The following is a 21,953-nucleotide window of genomic DNA, read 5'->3' on the forward strand; positions in this document are numbered from 1 at the left end:
AATGCGCTTTCGTTGCGGGGCTTTAATCTTCCTGCAACTTCATAATGCGCAGACCAACAAGAAGAGAAGCAGTAGCACGGAGGATGACAGTGGTGGTGAAATGCACTTTCTCAATCCGCCTCGTCATGCTCATCAATGGCGACAGAATTACAAGGAATCCGCTTTTATTGCAGCAAGAGGCGGAGGCCCGCACATGCGCAGCGTGTGTGCGTGTTTAAAGGATGCTTAATGACATGAGATCATGACACCCTCCCTCGCATTACAAGACTATTAAACCTATCAGGGTCTGTGGGAGTCTTTGCATTTTAGAAGATGGACACAAATCTTAAATAAAGCTCCTACACATTATGGAGTTTGGAAATGATAATTGCTGCAGGGCTTTATTTTGAGTGAAAATGTGAGAGCTCATAAAAAATTCTACTAAAGAAGCCAGCTGCAGCTGAGCACAGAAGAAAAGATTGTGTAAGATGACAGGTTGTGTCAAGCCGATGTTAAGTCATATATTTTAGAGCTTTTGTAAAAAAAAAAAAAAATGACTGCATAAGTCTATGTGAGACCACTGGGCCATTGAGAGGTTTGTTGATGGAAACTGAAGTTTGCTGAAGCCTTTGTGAAGTATACAAAATGTTTAACTACTTGACTGAGAGCCTTAAAAAGAACATCTTCACTGCATAGTTGCAAAAAAAAAAAAAAAAAAAATCTAACATATTCCAGTGATAGCCTGCAGCCAAAAATTTAATAAATCAATGAAAAAGCTCCCACCTCCTGAATGAGGTTTTGTCAAGTGTTTTAGAATGTAAACTCACTTTTAATAGCCCTAGAAATAAATGTTTATTATTTGGCTTGTTGGTTTCCAAGGGGTTCCTATCCTTTCCTCCTTCAACTTTCAAAGCATTCTCTTTTTATTCCCCAAAGCATTTACATGAAAAGTATGCGTGGAACCTAAAATAAAACCACATGTTGTACAACAAGACGTACATGAAGACATGATCTGAGCGAGAGTGACGCGGCCAAAAGCTGGACCTCCATAAACAGCTTTCTTATGGCCATTTATCTTCGTTTGGCTCAGAAAAATACTTTGAAATCTGTTTTCTGGTGCCCGTGTGATAAACCCAGAGCATCATTCACCCACTATTAGACACCAGCAGCCATTTTCATGGGGAATTTTTTCCACCTTTCAGTCTTATAACACAATTTCACATTGTTTAGATGGAAGGTTCACTCTGGTTATTAATAATAAACCAAAATGTCATATATTTGTATGAGGACAGATCAATGTTTTGATTGCAATATCTTTTGGCTACATAAATATTGTTTTCCCACAAACAACTCAGCTTTACCATTCAGGTGTATTCTAGAGTGGAAAAAGTTTAAAGAGCTAAACTAACAGCTAGACTGCCAGTCTTAAGGTCTTCCATATATCATGATTTTTCCAACAATCAGAGGAAAATTAATTCTCATCAAAATGAACATAAAAACAACTATTTAATTTTTGTCCATCCATTTAATGTAGCAGTATAAAAATAGCTGAGCTACAAAGTGAAAGATTTAGTTGATGACTTAAGATGTTAATTTAATTATTTACTAAATAAATTAAATATGAATAATGCTATTAAATACTGCTTTTCTTATATAAAGACACATCTAATGTTTAAACTCTGAACTGGGTACAGACATAAGGGCATGCCAAGGTTTTAAAAAGTTTCACAGCCACAACAATTTTCAATAATACTAACTATGTGGTTTAAAATCATTTTAATGAAACTCTAGAGGAAGCAACCAAAGTATTTACGGCTGTATGAAGTATCCTCTACCTTCTGCTGCTCCCTGCTTGTCAGGTTTTCTGCTGCTTTGCGCATTTGAGTGTCTCTAAAATTGTTTGTTACTACAGGCTGGCTACCAGAGCAGATAGCCTGACTGTATCAGTTTATCCTCTCTGCGTTCATTTATAAGAGCAGAATGGTGTGACATTCTCCACAATTATAATTTGAACACTACAAGTATATTTAGCAGATGGTTATATTTCTGCTTGACTCTGTAAATCAGAATTTATAAAGAAAAAAGTCATAAAAGACACATTTTAGTTCTCTTTCAAATAAAAGCTTTTTTTTGTGTGTGAGCTGCAGCATAAATTACTGCTAAAACTGTAAAACTGTTTACCGAACGTCGACATGCCGTGATCGTCTCATATCGTTCTGCTCTACAGTTCACATCGTCTTCACTGTTAACATCCCCAAAACCCAAACCACCACAGGCTCCATCAACAACAGGGTCCGCTTTCCTCTCCTCCGGAAAGAAGGCCGACCCCAGGAGGGTTGCACTTTTTTTTTTTTGTTCTAGCTTCACATCTTGCATTTCACTCTTCGTCTCTTCCCCCTTCTGCCTCACTACAGAGCGCCGTATACCTGCTGCCACCATGTTTTTTTTGTTTTTTTCCTTTCCCAGATAAGATGTTCTGACCACAAATTCTCCTTCCCCAGAGTAGATGGCACTCATCTTAATCCTCACTCTTAATTCACGCTGGATGAGAAGTTGTCAGAGTTATGATAGCCAGTTTCCAGGGAAAGCTGTAAAAAGCCCTGCACTTCATCAGCCCCTAATATTAACTGTGAAACACTCGCGTATTAAATGTCTAAGTGGGTTGAGATTTGAATTATACTCAAAAAGCAATAAATCACACTAGTATTTGCAAATGTACAATAACAATAACAATCCGAACGCTTACTATAATACTGAGAGATCCTGATTTGTGAACTGTCTTAAAAACGTTTATGAGCAAGATAGGAGAAGGTCCATCTGGTTCCCACTGAACGTCAGCCTTTCCACCTCCATTAAAACATCACTCTCTGCAACCCAGGACAGGGGCAACCTATAAACCATACCAGCCTTGTAGATTTTATCATTATTTAACACTTTGGAAGGGGGAAAAAAAAAGTAGCTGTGCTGGACAAATGGTCTCTCTGAAACAAGAAAGGGGGGTTCTGTCCAAAGTGCTCGAGGGATTAACGAGGCTAAAAGCTGTGACGTCTCAAGGGCTTTGAGGCCTTATCTGTGAGGTTGTTGGATATGCTGTTGGGAGATTTCTCCTGCAGCGTCGTAATGCATCAGAGGAGGCTGCGTCAGACCGTTGGAAGAAAACAGTTACAAAAGAAAACTGCAAACTGAGATGAAAAGATAAAGGTTTATTTGGTAGTTTTTGCTTCTTCCCCCTTTGGGAGGAACTGTTGATAATGTCTTCAATCGTCATGATGATTAGGAGGAGGGTGATATGAACTTCATCAAGATTAGATTCATGAATGTATTTTTACAGAGTGGAAAAAGAACGAGTCAGGTTCGTCAGAAGAGTATTATTAGCAAAACAGAGCTAGATATGCAGACAGGAATGATTATTTATAAAAGCATTTTCATGTTTAAATATGTCTCCTTCCCCAAATGAGCAGCCTATTACAAACTTTTTTTTTTTTTTTTTTTTTTTTACTGCAAACACAAAACTAAACAAGTGCAACATGTCAAGAAAGTTTTATATTTTATTCAAATGTGATCATTTGAGTAAAAAATGACTTTCTTTCTTATTTTTCAACTACAAGTCTAAATGTCTGACATGGATAACTGTGCAACTGAATGATCATACTTCACTCACTGCCCTTTTTATATTTAAAGTAGGCTACCGAAAAAAAAAAAAAATTCAACTGCATGCTAGCGAAAATATACATCAATTACGTTGCAATTCAAACAGAAAGTACAATAAAACCACAGTTTCAATCACGCAGTAATTTCATCTCATTAAAATATAGGTTACACCAGCCTCCATTATTGGTTGGTGTGTGGAAAGACTTCAAATAAATCACATTTTAATTGCAAAATAATTTTCTCACACCTAATTTAAGCTAAATGTCATGTTATTTATGTTCAGACTCTGTCCAAACATTACGCTAGCATGTAAAATGTTAGTTCATGACACTTGGAATATATTGTTTTACATTTCTTTGTTTTTAAACAGTCCTTTGTGTTATGGCCGCCGCACAGATGTTGCAGTGACGATATAATCTCGATACATTGTGCAGCTTTACTTTCACCTTTAACAATGTCAATAAAATAAAAGTAACTGAAGCTTAGTTTTAAATTCACTCTTTTCTTGACTGATGAGAGTGTTGAGGAACTTTTAATTAGTAAAAAAAATGTTTCCTCTTTCGCTGGGATAAACTCATCACATTATCTGTGAAACTTGCATTTTACTCGTCTCGTTAGGTGTTCAGTTTTTGGTTCATTCATGTGAACTGTGATCATGCCTGTTCATCTTCCTCTTCAATCTGTTTTTCCCTCGGTCCCTGAAGAAATCTTCTCTATAAAGCTGCCATGCTTGATTAGACTCAGCGATTCCAGGTTTCTGTTTGTGTTGGCTCTCGCCTTGTTCTTAAGTTGCCCCATCTGTTCTGTGTTGAGCCCGCTTTTGGATTTTGTTGGACTTTGTAGGCTTGTAGTTTTATTTTCTGCTATGTCATTAAATCTTCATTATCATCCCATGAACCTGTCTGCTCTATAATGACGTAGAGGCCCGTCTCATTTAGCCACTGATCAAAGCGGGAAAGACGAGAAAACTTCTTATTCTTGCCAGGAAGATTAAGTAGATGTAAGGAAGATCAGGTAAACAGATACTCAATATGTAAATATGCAGCACAATAAATAAAACGGCAGACGAGGACCTGGGATTATTCTGTCACCATGCACAGTGGCGTTAATTAGGCTTAAATACACCATATAAATCTTGCTGTTGGAGAATTGCAGAGAAGAGTTGCATTGTGGGGACACAAATCTTTTATTACAACCATTTAAAGCTTTTTTCATACATCATTTTTACTTGGAGTGCCAATAACTTTATTTGCATTTTGTAAAAGGTGGAGACATCAGTTTTGCTGCAGCACTTGATTTGTACCACAACAGATATTTGTGCTTTTCTATTTAAGACAAGCAAACCAATTATTTCATTTCACAAAAAAAAATCTTTTTTTTTGTGTCACTTTGATGATTTTGTAATATGTGTCAATTTGCTTATTTTATTTAAACTCATTTGGATTAAAAAAAAAATCAAATAAAACATTTTATAATTTTTATTTATAACTTTTTTCATCTGGTCACTTTAGCTGGAGATTTACTTTTACCTAGCCAAACACTATTTATAGCAGGTGATAATTTAGGTTACTTTACTAATCAGAAATGTACTAAATTAATAAATGATAATTAAATAATAAGCAATAGCTATTACCCTATTGACTGGCTGTCACAATAAACCCATGCACAGATTTTAAATAATTTCCATCCAACAAATAGGTAAAAATTAGAAAAGCATATCTGTAAAGACAATTAAACAATTCAAAAGTAGGAAGAATTAAAATACATCAATTTCTATCAAATTTGCATGACAGAAAATTTTTATACTCTATGCAACAGTCAATGGTGAAATCATTTTTGCCACTGTAGCAGCAGCATAACCCTTGTTGTATTTGCTGGGCAGCTTTTTGCATATTTCCACAGGTATTTTGAAGACTGATATCTGATGTTTAGCTCCAGGTCTTTGTGGTTGGAAGACCTCCTTGCCATTACCCTAATCTTTAACTCCCTCCACAGACGCTCTGTCATGTCCAAGACAGGACTCCAAAATGTAGAAAAATATTACTTCCCGTCAGAAAAGAGATATTGGTCAAATCAAAACTAAATCTCCCCAGAGTATTAGTAATCTCACAAAACAATTTGCCATATACATTTGGTGGATAGGTATTTCTCATAACTAAGCAAGTAAACAATATTCTACATAAAAAAAATAATTATTTTCTCTTATATCAAAGGAGAAAGTATGTATCACTGTAGTATAGAAATGTTTAAAGAAAATATTTAAACCTTAAATTTGAGACATAACACAGAGAAGGAAACACTTACCCTTCTGTTTTCATCTTATAGACGTGTATAAATAATCAGCAGGCTTTTGGACACGCTGGAATTTAGCTCTAAGTAGATGAAAAACCAAATAAATGAACTGTTCATCATCAAAAGAGCTTCTTTTAGTTGTTATAACAGAAGCATACCTCGGTTTGTGTCAGATGTTTGTTCCATCGTAGCAGATTTATGAGATCCTCGGGGTAATTCTCTCCTAAATGAGCTCTCAATCATCAGCACGAGAGACAACTTCCCTCTGAGGCCGGCAAAATATTATTACCTGCTGCAAATCTTTAATTTGATGCCACGTCAAAATGTTTCCAGACGACCTCTTCATTTTAATCCTATTCACTGTATTAAAGACTTTATTGCCTTTTATTCAAAGCTCAGTTCAGCTTGTTCCCTCCTGAAGAGACATTTATGTTCACTGTGCCACATGTGAAACTGGAGAGTATTTACCTGAATTATGAATCTAAAAAATTCCCTTTGCAGCATTTTATATTAAGTGTTAGCGTATAAATCTTGTGTTTTTTTTTTTGTTTTTTTTCTTTTTTGAAAACCCGGGAATACCGAGATATTTTCTGCAGCTGCAAAACGCAGAGAACATGTTCACCGACGCTGAAAGTTTATCCCCACATACAGGAGCTCCTGCCACATTTTCAAAAAGCCACATTATTGAGTGCTTTTTTAACATGGTCGCAGTTTCCAAGCATCTTGGCTCCGCTTCCAAATCCGGGCCTTTGCCAGCAGTTGGGAGTGGAAGAAGGAAAGGAGAAGAAGAAGAAGAAGAAGAAGAAGAAGGGAAAAAAAGACATCTCAAGTTAAATTTAAAGATGTGTTTCTTTTGGATGCCGTGCTGCACTGCCATAAACCAAGGGAGACATTTTCATGCTCCACATTTTTCATGGTTTCTCTCCGAGTTTCCTCCCTTCCTTTCTCACTCCACCTTGGCTCCGGAGTTACCTACTGCTGCACTGGCTGCAAACCACAGCCAGCAGGGCACAGTGGGGTGGCCAGTTCTCCCACTCTTCCTCCTCCTCCTTCCAGCCTCCACTTAAATATTCTCCCGCTGTCCTTGGATGGCTCTAGTAGTGGAGAATCCCTCAGAGATTCCCCCACCTGGACAGTGCTTCTTAATCTCTCCTTTCACCACCATTCTCAAATAATACCCTGCCTAGCCGCCGCGAGCTGATGGCCAGCAGCAATCAGTTAGAAGCTTCAAGTCCTCTGACCTACCGCCATGTTTTTTATTGCACCCGTGAAGGAATTTTATTGCAGGCTGCCGTCTCAAGCCAGCCCTATGCGGTGCATGCTGTAATTTGTAAAGGGGTGCAGAGGTTTGGTATTAATTAGGGATGTAAAATGGCAGCGGTTCAACCGCCTGCACGTTTCCATGGAGGCCAAATTCACTGAGTGATGTACACACTGGGAGGGGAGATTATGGCTGAGCCCTGGAGTTCCAGCCGAGAAGCAAACACAAAGGAGAGGACGTAAAAAAAGCGTTTTCATTTCACACGACCTGTCATCAGCAGCAAATTTTCACTCTGCTGCTTGAAACTGCCTGCGGCTTTAAAACTAACCATACGGTCGGTTCGAGCATCAATCAGAGCTAATGGGTGCAAATGAGAGATTTGCTTGGATTTTAAAGCTTAATGTAGACTTTGAAGAGTGTGAAGCTATTATATTCTCCACTGATGAGGGTATTATGTTTTAAAGTCATAATTTAGAGTTCAGGTGCAAATTAAAAGATTCAAAATCAGCTAAGGCTGAAGCAAACAGATGGTAAACATTTATTTTTTAAAGATTTTGTTTTTTTTATGAACTCAGTGAATGCTTTAGCATTCTGGAAATGACCAGGTGGAGGTATGTTAGGTTGAGTTTAGGCCTTGGGATCTAACTTTGGCTTCCATGAGCCTGGATAATTTTCTGCATCTTCTGGATATTTGGCCATGCAACAGATTGGTCTGAAGAGTAGTTTAGGTGAGAATATAGTCAATAACCCTAAAGCTGCCACATAATTCTCTAACTCTTTCTTCAACAGAAAGCGTAACAAAATAAATGTTAAGCTGGTGATAGAAGTGGGAACAAATTCTGAACAAATTTTACAGGAAATGTCAGAATGAGGTTTCATTTGGGCTATAATCCAACCAATAAAGTCTTTCTTTGGAAACATGACAGATCAAACCAAAAATAACTATAAGCAACCTCCCATTGGTATTTGATGAAGTCACATAATCACATTTCCTGATCCTTGTTCTCCTTACTCTGTAAAGAGAAGAAGAAAGAGTCGCTATGAATCCCCGAAGCAGGTTTGAAATGCCACATGGTTGGTAAGAACAATTTCCTGGCAAATGACTCCTGGTACAAACGAAAGCGCAAGAACAGAACCCCAAATGGAAGATATAATCAAATCACTAAGGATTACTGGAAGGTGCCATTTTCATAGCAAATTTCAAGTTTTCTTTTTATTTCATTTTGATAAAAAGTCTTGACTAGGTTCGAACTACTTAGCTGTACATTTAACCTACAACCGGGCCAAAACGCAAAACACTTTATGTTTTCCTGACTGAAAAAGAAAATAAATATGATAAAAATGAGTCATAATGCTGAGATAAACTACAATATACGCTGTTTAGAGTTTATTAGGAACTCATGAACTAAGACACCGCAGGATGAATTCACAGATGATTCAGATTTTCTCATAACCAAATAATTCCCTAATATGTTTTTTTTTTTTAAGTCACCTGAATTTATTATCTATAAGAGCTGTAATAAAAGCTTACAAGATGATGCATCATATATTTACAATTAGAGCAAAAGTTTCACAAATCACAAACTGGCCCAGTGACCTCTATGCTAAACTGGTATTTTCGGCTGCATTCACATGTTCTGCTCATATCAAACACAGTTTTTTTTTATTCTTGAAGGTTTTTTTTTTAATGCTTTCATAATACATTTCTTTTATCAGTCAATACTGGCCAACATGACATTAAGGAACTTATTTTCAAACTGTTGTTTTTCATTAAGTCATCGGCATGTTTAAAGTCATGCCACAGCATCACAAACAGGATTCAAATCTGGACTTTGACTAGGCCATAACCCAGATGCAGCTTAATGTCAGTCGATCTCAATCGGGATTTTCTGGTAGAGAGCAGAATTTATCATAGCAAGTCATCCAGATCCTACAGCAACAAAGCAGACCCAGACCCTCACACTACCACAACCATGTTTGATTATTGGTCTAATGTTCATTTTCTGGAACGTTTTTTTAGTATTCCCAAACTGAATTTTGCCTCATCAGTTCACAGAGTAATTATCCATGTTGACCCAGTAAGACCAGTGTTAATGGAGGTGAGGCCTCCAATGTTCAGATGTTGTTCTGTTTTTTTTTTTTTTTTTTTGTGGCCTTCTGGTCAAGTTGTTGATGCCTTCATGAAATAACTGTGGTTGCTCAAAAACTCCAAGGAAGCTTCGATGTTAGCTTTCTTATCCTTCTCAGTCTGATCCACATGAACGGATACGCTGGTGCTCATTTACATTCTGGTACTTATTACTGAACGGCATCTATGTCCAGTGGGAATGAGATGGTTGCTGTCGACGGGGAGTTTGTTGGAATTTTCTGCTCTATGGATGCAATTCGGAAACAGAAATCATTTTGTGGAAAGCTCAGAGTTTTTCCTTTGTTACTTTTTAGAGTGCAACACAAACCGACTTTGTTACAGTCAGACACAGGCTTGATGTGTCTGATGCAACTCTGGTCACCTGCGTGGCCTCTCTGTAGATAAAAGTTGAGTTTGCTGAGTATAGTCTGAGGTTTCCTCATTTCCCCTTTTTCGGTGCTTATCGTAGCTTGCAGATGCAGTTTTATAGAGAACAGCCAGAATGAAACCCCTCTCTGAGAACAACAAGATAACCTGCATGTCCACTAATGCCGAAGAACTGACCACCATGTTTATTTGGCTTGTTTTTCAGTACAGTCTCACGTTCATCTTTATGACCAAACCTGACGTTATCTGTTTCTGAGAAACCTCTATCTAACATGTATTATAATCATAGACAGCACAGAAAGTTAAAGGAACAATGTTAGGAAGTATCTTATATCAGCTGTATAAACCAGTAATGACCACCCAAGCTAACCAATCATAGTCGAGAATGTCTGTCACCTTGTAAATCATGCCCTCTTATCTATTACCCTTTATTGTCTATCTGCTTTAGCATTAGACCTCATCACACCGCACTAAGTCTACGTGTGACTGCGCCTTTTTTCGGCGCTAATGCTCTTGAGAACACCCTGCTGATTGATTATCAAGAAATTCTTCTTCGCAACTCTGCTCATTAAGGGGAGGAGAGGGCAAGAGCGGGAACATAAATAAAGCGTCACTTGGGCTTGTCTTGCTCTTGTTCCAAAATAAACAGATCTGTGTGGCAGAGAGAACCACTGCAACTTCCAGCGGCTCGCTTTGCCGCTTCGGTCAAAACAATCAGGACTTAAAGAAAGAAGTACCTGCCTGTCACCGCACCAGCCAGCAATGGGACACACAAGTGAGAGTGAGCAGGTGATTTTTAAAAATCGCTGCTTGGTTTCACATCCTTCAGTCCCACTTCCTTCTCACAGATTTAGAAGACAGATTCAGACTCGGGTGAGAGCTCATAATTACTGTCCTTTATTTAAGGCTGTGGCCCTTGTCAGACAACCTCAACGCGCTGCAGAGAATAAAATATCTGTTGTTTTTAAAAGGGTCCTGTAGTCCGACTTCCATGCGCCCTATGCAGCACACTGTGACTCTCTGTTTCTGCTATGTGTAAAGTTTGCACATGTTTAAGTGCATGAACAACAGTTTGAGTGCAAGCCCTGTAACCCATATGTGCAAGGGGTGAGAGTTCAGCTCCTGCAGGGTTTGTTTAGGAATATATGACACTGCACAGCTGGCCCACTCATCTGTGCATATCTGACTATAAAGTTTTACCGAGCGTCCGCACGGCCAGCTGCCTTTATCAGCGAGAGATGGAGTTATTCCCTCTCCAGACGGATGGAGGCCTCAGCCCTAGATCTGCTGCTCCCCTCTCTCTGTCTCCCAGTGGCCCTCATCAGGAACTGCTCTGCACAATCTGCAGTAAATGTAAAAACCAGTTTTCCTGGTATGGGAGCAGATGTAGAGCTGAATGCATTCAAACCAGAAAAAAAAAGTCAGTAATAGATAAATCATTTTTACAAAAAATACATGCATTTCAAGCAAGTTGCTGTTTACAAAACAGGAGTTGTTCATTTTGCAGGACGGACAAGAAAACAAAACTCTTCATTCGGGAATAGTTACTCATGCAGCTACCGTGGAGAAAGAAAGGTATTTTTCAGGAGCAAAATTACTAACTTGCTCTGCATTTACCTGAAATGTTTGCCAGACCATGTTAAGTTAAATGTAAACTCCACCCAATATGCATGTAAAGTTGGGGGAATATCCATTGACAAGAGAGAATTTTATCAACAGCGGCTCGTGATGCATTCAGGTACAGCTGGAACACTAGGATTTCAAACTACGTGATGCATTCAGGTACAGCTGGAACACTAGGATTTCAAACTATCAAAATAACTCCAAAATGTTTTACTCTCGAAATTGAGCACCAAAAAATTATAAACATTAACACTGACTGTTTTCAAGTGGTTATATTGTTGTATCATCTATCTATCCATCTATCCAGGCATTGGGTATGGTCTCTTATACTATTTCATTAATTGAAAAAGTTCAACCAAATTTCCACTCAGTTTTACACTTTCTGTTTTTTTTAAGTTTTATATTAGATCATAAGAAAATGAAATACCTCTAAGAAATTCCAAAAGATTGTTTCGGCTGATTGTACTTCTACCTCTACACCATATTTAATTTTTACATTCAGCAGTATCAGTAGCTTCTCTATATTTTTGATGAAATAGAAAACATTCAAATGACGGCTGAAGATGAGAGGAGCGTTTTTCAGTCGCTCTGAGGGATTTTATTTAGGGATAACAAAGTAAGAAAGGCTGCATCAAGATGCAGGGCACTTTAAAAAGAAAATGATATTTGTTAAAAGTTTTGGAAACAGTCTCAATTTTTTTTTTGCAGGCCGTGCAGGACGGCCCAACACTTGTTCCTCCCCATTCTCCCCTGACACACAGATGACCCCAGACTCACAACATCCATCAGGTGATCATTACAAGTTTGAGGTCATGACCTGTGTACTCCAATCACCACACCTCTGCCTCTTCCTGCATCAACCCGGTGTTGTACACAGGCCCTCAACTTCCCCTCACACTGGAAAAAAAAATAAAAAAAAGAGTCATCAGCTTCATAATGTTTCCCCTGGCACAAGCTCGTGGATAGAGATATGTAGAGATCCTACGTGACGGCAGGAAGCAGCCACAGGAAATGTAGATGCACTGCGTCTCCTCGAGTGCCACTTCAAGTTATTTATTTAGACAGATTTCACTTTTTTATGGGAATCCCCTTCCTTCCATCGTTTCTCCATTCCCAGATTCCTCGTCTGGGAGTTGGAGGTGGAAGCCTGCCGTGTCATGTAGCTTGTTGAGGCTTCAGAGAGGGATCGCTTCCCCTCGCTTGGACCCCCACCGTATCGCCCTCCTCCACCAAACAAAGACTCATGGATGGAATCCAATTAGTTAATCTCACTCTTGACACACTTGTGCTTGTTTGCAGCGCAGATATGCCATTCCTTCGCTGATCCGCTCTCATAACAAGCTGTCAGAGGGGAGAGAGGTGGAGAAAGTCAGGGCTGCTCTGAGTGAGGCTATTGATTATGAGCGTTAAACAGACAGAGAGACATCTGGCTTCCATTACGGACTGTGATGTGATGCAGGACTCCTCGGCAGCAGCAGCAGCAGAGGCTGCACGACCTACAGACGCATGCTACACGGCCTGTAATTACTGCCTATGGGGAAAACGGAGGGATGTTATGTCACTGAATGCCAAAACAGGTTTATCATGGATTTTCCGCCATCAAAGATTTTCCGCCATCAAAGATCTTCGCCGTCAGGTTTCTGTAATCTATTCAAGTGGCGAATTAGTTAATCTTATGAAGCACAACTCTGACTTGTTGAGTGAAAAAGCAACAAGCAGTGATTACTTCCAACAATTATAGACCTATTGTTTGAAATAATCCCAGAGAGCACTAATGTTTACCAAAAACAAGATGATTAAGCTATATAAAAGCAATACGCTGAGGAAAACCAATATGGATTAAAACAAAAAATTAGAAGCAAAAACTTCTAAATATTATGGCAAAATGTTAATCAGTATTTTTAGCAAAAACAATATCAATTATGCACACATTTTAAATTGCATTACCATCAATAAACTATTAAATTAACTGCAAAATAATTACATGGGATATTAAATATGTCCATTTTTAAGGGTTCTATGCTGACTGTGACTTTTTATTTCTTTTTGAAGGAAATGTTTTTATGCCAGTTATCCCATGTACAGTCTGTCAATTAGGTCACTATGCTAAAGCTTAAAAGTTTTTTTTTTTTTTTTAATGCAGTGGATTCGAGAGAAGAGGACTTCTGTCATGTTAAAAGAGGGGTATTATTTAAATTTGACTTTTTCTTACCTGGAGAGTTGCTTTGATTCTTTCATGCATGTAGGAGAAATCATTGAATCTTCAGACTACTCTCTGGAGCTGCATCTGCTAGCGGTAGCTGCAATTAGCAAACACCTGGTGGAACTGCATGTCTACTGAGTATCGTACAAAGAACTTCTCAGTCCAACGCTCTTAGTAAATGTTTTAGAAAATGAGAAAGAGCAGGGGCTTCTTAAAGTGATCATTAAATTGCAAAGTCATATTTCTTTTGAATTTTGAAGTTAAGAAAATTAAGCTTTGACGCATATAGAGCATTTTTATAACACCTGGAGGTAACATAGTTACTTGATTGTGCTTTAAAATGTCTCTATGTGGCTGGAAAACTGGCAAACGCCGACATGCTTCAAAGAAATAATGTTTGTCGCAAACAGGGAGAAATTGCCTACATTGATGCTGACTTTAAAAGTCATGCTTTTTTTCACCACTGGTAATTTGCCTCTGTGGTTAAAAGCAGGCACACTGGATTCACCACAGACCACTTTTAAAGTCCCGTGCAGAGTACTGGTTTACTAGGTCTCCAAGCTACAAACATTTCTCCTGATTTACTTTTCCTCACTTAGTAAATGCCCATATAAATATTCAACATACAAACTCACATTTGAGCCGCTGTCACTTCTTTTGTCGTGGGTGGCCATTGTGTTGTGCTGCAAGGTTTGGTTTTCCCTACGCAACATCGTGACTCATCTGCAACTTTTGTGAGCGACGTTGGCAGCCTGAGGCTCACTTTTATCATTTTGTGCATTTTTATATTTTGAAATCGACATAACTGTTGTCCGCTGGAGGCCCAAACGCAGTTGTAAAGGTTGCAAACGTTTTAATTTGAGAATATTAAAAAAGCTAATTTACACCCAGTTCATGTTGTTGAAATTAGTCTATCTTCAAACTGTCTTGCGTACTAAGTAGTTTTTAAGTGCATTTGAATATTTTTCAAACATTTATGAATTATTTCTATTATGCGTCACAGTCATTTTTCTTGAACCGGTCCCACTCAAAGCTTCTCAAACTGCTGTTCTCTGCCTTTTGCGACATAATTGGTATATCTTTTAAAGACATCTAACCACTCAGTAACAGTGACATTGTCGTCTGCAGCCACGAAGTGTCAAAAAAGTGAAATGCAGTTTGCCACATTGTTCTCTTATGTCGGAAGGTATCTCCGCCATCAGGACCAGTTACTCAGAACTTAACTAAAGACTTTTCCTGCTGAATCACTTATCACTGTGGCAAGAAGATGGAGATTATTGATTTAACTGGTCTAAACATCAACAATGAATGATTCAAGGCCTCCCACCTTCAGATGCAGAGGTTTGTGTATTTTACTTGACGAGTGGTAGAGAAGAGGGGGAAAAAATGGATTTATTTATTCTTTTCGAGAAAGATGCAAGCTGCTGGCTGCACGGCCGCCTTGTTTCATTGCAATGACAACAAGACAAAGAGCTGTCGTGACTTTAATGTCCTTGTTTGGGGCTGCGGAGGCGCGTTGATGAGGTGGGAGTGGGTCGTGTCGTGGTAGTGAGAAACACTAACACCACTAAATCACCTTATAAGTTAAACACACACAAATAGACATATGTTATGACTCTGAGAGGGTGGAAGATAACTTTGTGTTTCGGTGGACAAATGTGTTCCTGAGAGGCCCCTATTTGAGATGATAGCCTGCGTTTAACATGAACATTTATCAAGGAGTTTACTTTTATATTATATTATATTTGTCTTGCTTTTATGTCTTTTCCACATTGAAAATCTTTCAAGTTTCTTTGCCATTTCAGCTCTTCTAAGCAGCGGCTTGCAAAACATGTCATAACCTTTGGATTTTTTTTAAAAATTATTTTATTTTTTCACATTTTGACACCTTACCGATAACTCCAAATATTTGCACTGGGGGTTACATAGACCAGCACGCGTAGCTCACGACTGTGAAGTGTGCTGTTTGCAATGAAAATCTCTATAAAATACAGTGAAGTTTTTCACTGTAAGATGACAAAAATGTGAAAAAGTTCAAGGGATACGAACACTCCTGCCAGGCAACAAAGTTATTACAAGAGCAATGGCGTGCTTGTGTGAGTGTGTAAGTGTTCTCTCTGCACACGCTCTGTAGCATGACAGACAATAAAGTCAGACTGCAAAGCAATAACTTACTAATGCACTCCTCGGTTGGAGCTCCCTGGACTTGTCTGCAGCCGCTGATGGATGCTGACGGCTCCAGAGATGGACTGCTGCAGATAGGGAGTGACCGGAGAGGAGCCTGATTAAAAGTAGAGGGGCACGGGCGGAGGGCGATAACCCTGATCTGGCGGTGATGAATCCATCCTGGACAGGCCGCTGTCTCATTAGGGTCTAACCTCAGCCAGGCACTGTGTGTCCAAATAAACGCTGGAGCGATCCTGCTTTTATCAGCAGGATTATGCTTGTTTTCCTTTCCACAACTTTCCTTGTGTGGGCCCATACACAGCATTGCTCCCCCCGCCCCAACCTTCTCTGCCGGCCTCTGCAAACCGAAGGTGTGATTCACTGCCCCTGACTACACTGTGTTTACACAATCCCGGGTCTATCTTTTTGGATTAATGAGCCCAGCAGCACCATTAGACAACTATTTGCCTGACTAATCTGGGGCCAGCATGAAATAGCGAGAAAAAGTTGGAATAATCTGCCCCTTTATTTGCGATAACATAAACAGAGGAGTTGTTTTAAAGCATGCTAACATTGAATATTGGGTCAGGGGAGGGGGACAGAAAGAGGTAGTTTACATTCTCACTGGAGTAGTCTTGATAACAGGCCAGAGGGAATATAAGCCCCTTTAAATGTGTGCATTAGTGTAATTTATTGGGCTTCCCCTTTCAGCCCTGCTCTTGCTCCAGCTCCTTTTTTTTTTATAAACAAAAGACAGGCCAAGGTTCCAGAATGGATGGGAGAGAAAAATCATTCATAGTTGATAATCACATAAAACAACAGCGTATTTGCTGCCTAATAAGCAGAAAATGTTCCATTTGGCCTCCTCCCTTCAATCAGGATTGGGTGACTCCTCCAAGAGGACCCAACGTGATTTAAACCCCCGTTTCGAGAGAGCTTTGGTTTTGGAGTGGGTACTACGAGATCCAGGGAGGTTGGGTTAAGGCCAGGGATTTCATAACTCTTGGTGTACGTCTGGAAGTCATCCACTCATTCTGATTTTTAACCAAGTTATGTCCAAGCAGAATGACCCTGGGAATTAATGAGGTTCTGGTTGTTGGTTCCAGCGCTGCAAGGTCAAGTAAATCATGCTCTAAGGCTCCGGTCCTCCCTTCGCTGCTTCTTCGCTCTTCCCAGCTCTGCATCCTGTGATAACGGAAAGACAAGGCGGCCTGAGAAACACCAGCTCATCGTCACTCGTGTCCATCTGAAAAAAAAACAAAAAAAAAAACATATTTCAGGACAGAAGTGCCAACCGGCCGTAAAGTCAGCTTTTAGTGGGGACTGGAAGCTGATGAGTTGGAGCAGAGGCTGTGCAGTTTTTCACTTTTCATGTCACAGCTCCATTCTTTTTCTCACTCAAATTTCCGTTGTTTTATTCGCTTTTATCAGACTTTTCCATATTTTCCACTCTTTGTAGGAACTTGGCATTTAGCTCCGCAGAGTTGTATTTTAAAAATCGAAGCCGTTTCACTTTTTTTTTTTTTAAAGCATTTTAATATGTCTTTACTTGATTTAGCAGAGCCACTTCCCTTTGAATAAAACGTGCCATGGAGGACATTAACACGGGGGGAAAAGCTGACTTCATTTGACATAATACCGTGAAACCTAATAGAGTAACACCTCAGTAACGAGCGTTGCAAATCAGTCATCTCTTTTAACGCAGAAAAATAATTTGTCTTTTCATTTAGTAGCTGTTAAAATGCCATAATTTTTACACATGTGTTTAGTGTTTCATTTTTAAGAGGGAAAAGGGTGACAACATTTTCAAACATGCATGAAACTGGAGCGCAGTTCAGCGCTCATGGAACACAGCAGAGAAAGGCTGCCAAGTCTTGCTCGGCTGTGTTTTCTGTCCTACTGTTAGCAACAGGCAGCATTTATCACCTAATTAATTCCCCTGTCTGTGTAAAAAAAAAGGAGAGATTTTCCTTTTGCTCATGCAACCTGATTTATGTATTTATTTATTTATTTGTTTCAGAGGCTGTTTACTAAAGAGCTGATTTAAAATCCAAACCTCTGCATCTTTTCTGCATCTGCCAACAGGACTGTGTGTTTGTGGCGTCTTGTGGCTGGGATCGCTGTTTTATGTAATCTTATCCCCATGAATTGAAAAGTAAAGAAAAATCAATTCAACGATAAAGATCTGCTCCCAAAAAAAAATAAAAATAAAAAATCTGACTTGAAAGGGAAAAATATGACTCTAGATGCTTTACTTTCAACTAGTGTTGGACGATATGGCTAAAAAAAAAAAAAACGCATCCCGATATAAAATCAGTAGATATTAATAATTGTTTACCTTTCCTGTTTCATTCATGATTTCTTCTCAAGCTGTTTTACTCATTTTCTCCCTTCACTCCACACCGTTGTTTTGTATTTTTAAGTAGTTATGAGAGACAGTGGGGAAGTCTGGGCAGAATCACAGGTTGTTGCTAGGTAACCAAGGAATGAGTGAGTTGCTAGGTAACCAAAGAATGAATTAACTGACAACACCAACCTTAGCTAGCCGTGAAAGGTTGATCAGCTAAAGCCTTTCCTCTGCCTACATCCCCCAAAATGCTGTGTGATTCTGGACCAGAGTCCAGTGGAGTTATTGAACATTTTATCTGTCACGATATAATGTTATTATTGATTTATTCCCCAGCCCTATTCTCGACTGATCTGTGGCAAGTTTTGCCACTAGAGCTTTTCCAAAAAAAAGTTTAGTTCTTCATGTTTTCAGTGTGATTTTGTATAGAGTTTATTTTCACCTTAGTTAACCAAACGATCCTAGTGAATAATCAATACAGATGATTGCAACAAAAACACTGCCTCAACAGTTAAACAGTTTTATGTATTTTATTTGCTCAGTATACAGACTTAGACTGTATAGCGCTTTACACTCTAAACTTTTTAATACTCTGTCACAAGGTTTCTGTTGGCATCATGCAATTGGGATGTTCTGGACATTAAAAAAAAAAAAAAAAAAAAAAAAAAAAATATATATATATATATATATATATATATATATATATATATATATATATATATATATATATATATATATATATATATATATAGTTTGTCTGTTGACAAAAATGCCAGAAATTGTATTTACAGGGTTTTTTGTTTGACATCCATTTTCCAATAAATACCTTGATCAATTTTTATTTGTTTTTGTTCTAAAGCCTTGCTAAAGATAAGACTTATGAAATAATCTAAATTGTATTTAGAAAAATCTCACACAAAGTCAAAGACGATGCTTTACAACTATTTTCAAAGGCAAAGAAGCCCTCCTTGTGTCAAGAACGTTAAATATCAGGTGTAAATTCAGTGGCACTTTACGTTTATCACGAGATTCACTGATACAGTTACAGACGAAGAAAGAAAACTCCCATCCTGACCATTTCAGAGGCAAAGTTTACCCACAAATTATTTTCTCTGCCTATTACTTCACCTTGTTTATAGGATTATTCTTCCAGTAACTGTTAACCTAATATATAAATTAGACCAGGGCGAGAACTCAGAATAAATCTGGCCTGTCTGCTATTATGGCCTTTGCATACTTGAGGGTCTGCTAAAACAAACGAAGCACTGATGTCAGAAGTCCGAGCTGAGGAGAAACAGCCTCCAAACTCTTGGCTGATGGTTCCAGACAAGCACCTTGATGGGTGTAATTACTGTCATGTCCCAGAAGAGATGAGAGACACCAGAGGTCCAAATAAAACCTAAAACGGTTTTGATATGATGGATTTCTCTTGCTAATGTTTAAAAATTCCTCGAGCTGTCTGTCTGCAGTCTGGAAGATGCATTTAACGCTGCGGCCTTTTGTATCGGCAAGCAAAACTTTAAGACGACTTAAATCAAGATTCAAAGTTTGCGAGCGGCCACAACAGCTGCCTGTTTGATTCTTCAGCTAGAACACAGACTGGTTTCAGTAAATGTCAGCTATGTGTTTACATTCTGCCTAATGCACTCAGATGACACCGAATCTAAACACATTCACACAGAGACTCTCTGCTGCTTCGCTTTACTGGCACAAATAGGTCCATCTTTATGAGGTCAGCTGTCTGTATGAAGGAGTTTCTCACTGGTTAGCATATATAAGCACTCACTGAATGAGTCAACACAGATCTGGATTATGTTGAGTTTTAGTGGAAGGAATTTTTATTGTTTAAGCGTTTAACTGTAGCGGTTTGAGGAAAAAGCGTGGAGAAAGTAAAAGCACACCAGGATCCAGGTGCAAAGCTCGACTTGAATTAGGTGAATGTGTTTAATTAAGAAATTAAAATACATTGTGGGGAAAAAAAGAAAAAACAAGTTGAAAATCTGTCAAAATGACAGATGGCCTTCAGATTTTTTTTTTTACACTTAAAAAAAATTGTCAAACACGGAAAACATTTGGCTAGTTAATATGTGATGGTGCAATGAAGGATTTTACATTAAATCAAGAAAATTATGGACAATCCCAACTGTCGTCTTTATGAGCCTGTCATAGAAAAACAAAGTTTTCAGTCAGAGGTGTAACTCTTCTTATTGTGTTGTTGGTCACCTAGCACAACAAAAGATGTAAAACTCCTCACAATGTGATTGACTGCAGCCAAGTGGTCCGACAGGCTCCACCAGCGCTCCTCAGAATTCTTTTATTTCTTTTTTTTTTTTTTTTTTTTTTTAGATGTGATCGTATAGTTTAACAACACTTACAACTGTTAACAAATTTTCAAAACTAAAACAAAACATTCTTATGCAATGAATCAATCAAAAATAACATCAACAGCAATAAACAGTAAAATAACAGACAACAGCTACATCAATTAACAGTCAAAACACTCAAACATTTTTATCAACAAATTCACTGTCTGAACCCACCTAGCACAACAAAAGATGTAAAACTCCTCACAATGTGATTGACTGCAGCCAAGTGGTCCGACAGGCTGAAAAATAAAAGACACAGTTAGCGCCGTGACTGAGTGGTCAGCCACGAACACCAACCGGCGCAGCTCCCACTCATAGGGTCACATTTTTCCAGCCCAACCACAAGAAAACTTTACAAATTATATTTATAAATGTTAAATATTCTTACAGTACCTTGTTAATAGTTGAACTAGAAAAATATGACCCTAAGTAAAAAAAGAAGTGAAGAGCTGCCTCTCTCGCACCTACCTCCACCAGCGCTCCTCAGAATTCTGGTGGAGGAAGCCGCGAGAGTGCCTGACGGACCCGTTGCATGCAGTCACTCATCACACCACTAGGTGGCTCCAAACAAAATCAAAAATACATACAACCATCACTATAATCATTTCGATCAAAACTCACACAGACACACGAGCTCTTCTCTCTGTTACACCCACCCCTGCTGAATTTTGACCAAAATGATTAAAGTGTATAATTATCACCATAATGGAAAATAAATGAATAAATAAATCACATGAATTGGCTGTCATGAATATACAAGGTCCAACTGAAGTAGTATCCTTTACAAAGGATGAAGTGGCAAGAAAATGGCGCCTTATTTCCTTGCCAGCTCCTGGAAGCAGGATGCAGCCTACATCCCACATAATCCATGCCCAAAACTAAAAGAGGTCAGTCCCTAACCCTGGAACTGTACCAACAATGGTAATATACACTACAAAAACAAAACAAAACTCAGGACAAGGAAAAGTCAGATTAGAAAATAATCTATTACTATAAATGTCTTTGCTGGAACATTTGAAACACTGAGTTAGAAACCCTGTCAAAAAGCTGACTAGCATCATCATTAGCAGCCATGTTGGTCATCACCTGGATCAGTCTATTGACAGGCTTGACTATTCTACCAACACGGGTTCTAACTGTGTAAGTAGTGTCAGGCTCAGTGTCAGTAACAGACTGAGCAACTAGTGAAGTGTGTGGACAAACACTCTGTTTGTCAACTGATGCATCTGAGGAATTATTGTCACAGTCCATCTCACTAGGGACCAATGGAGATCCCCCGTCTGCCTGTGCTGCAGAGACAACGTCTCCAACAAAGTCATTCACAGGGGTAACATCATGGGGCTTATCAGATAGGGAGCTGACCCATTCTTGTGTTCTGATTTTTGAATCATTTTCCTGAATAACTGATCCCAGGGCATCTGAAATAGTGTTAATGTCAGAGCTTTCAGGTGTGACGGCAGCAGAGTCGACAGGCTCACCGGATGCATCAACAGGCAAGAAGTTCACTAGCATCAAGAGGTTACGATGCACAACTCGAACTTGACCGGTGG

This window comes from Poecilia mexicana, unplaced genomic scaffold (genome assembly GCF_051168715.1).
Source record: "Poecilia mexicana isolate PSO_F unplaced genomic scaffold, ASM5116871v1 scaffold_21, whole genome shotgun sequence".
NCBI lineage: Eukaryota > Metazoa > Chordata > Actinopteri > Cyprinodontiformes > Poeciliidae > Poecilia > Poecilia mexicana.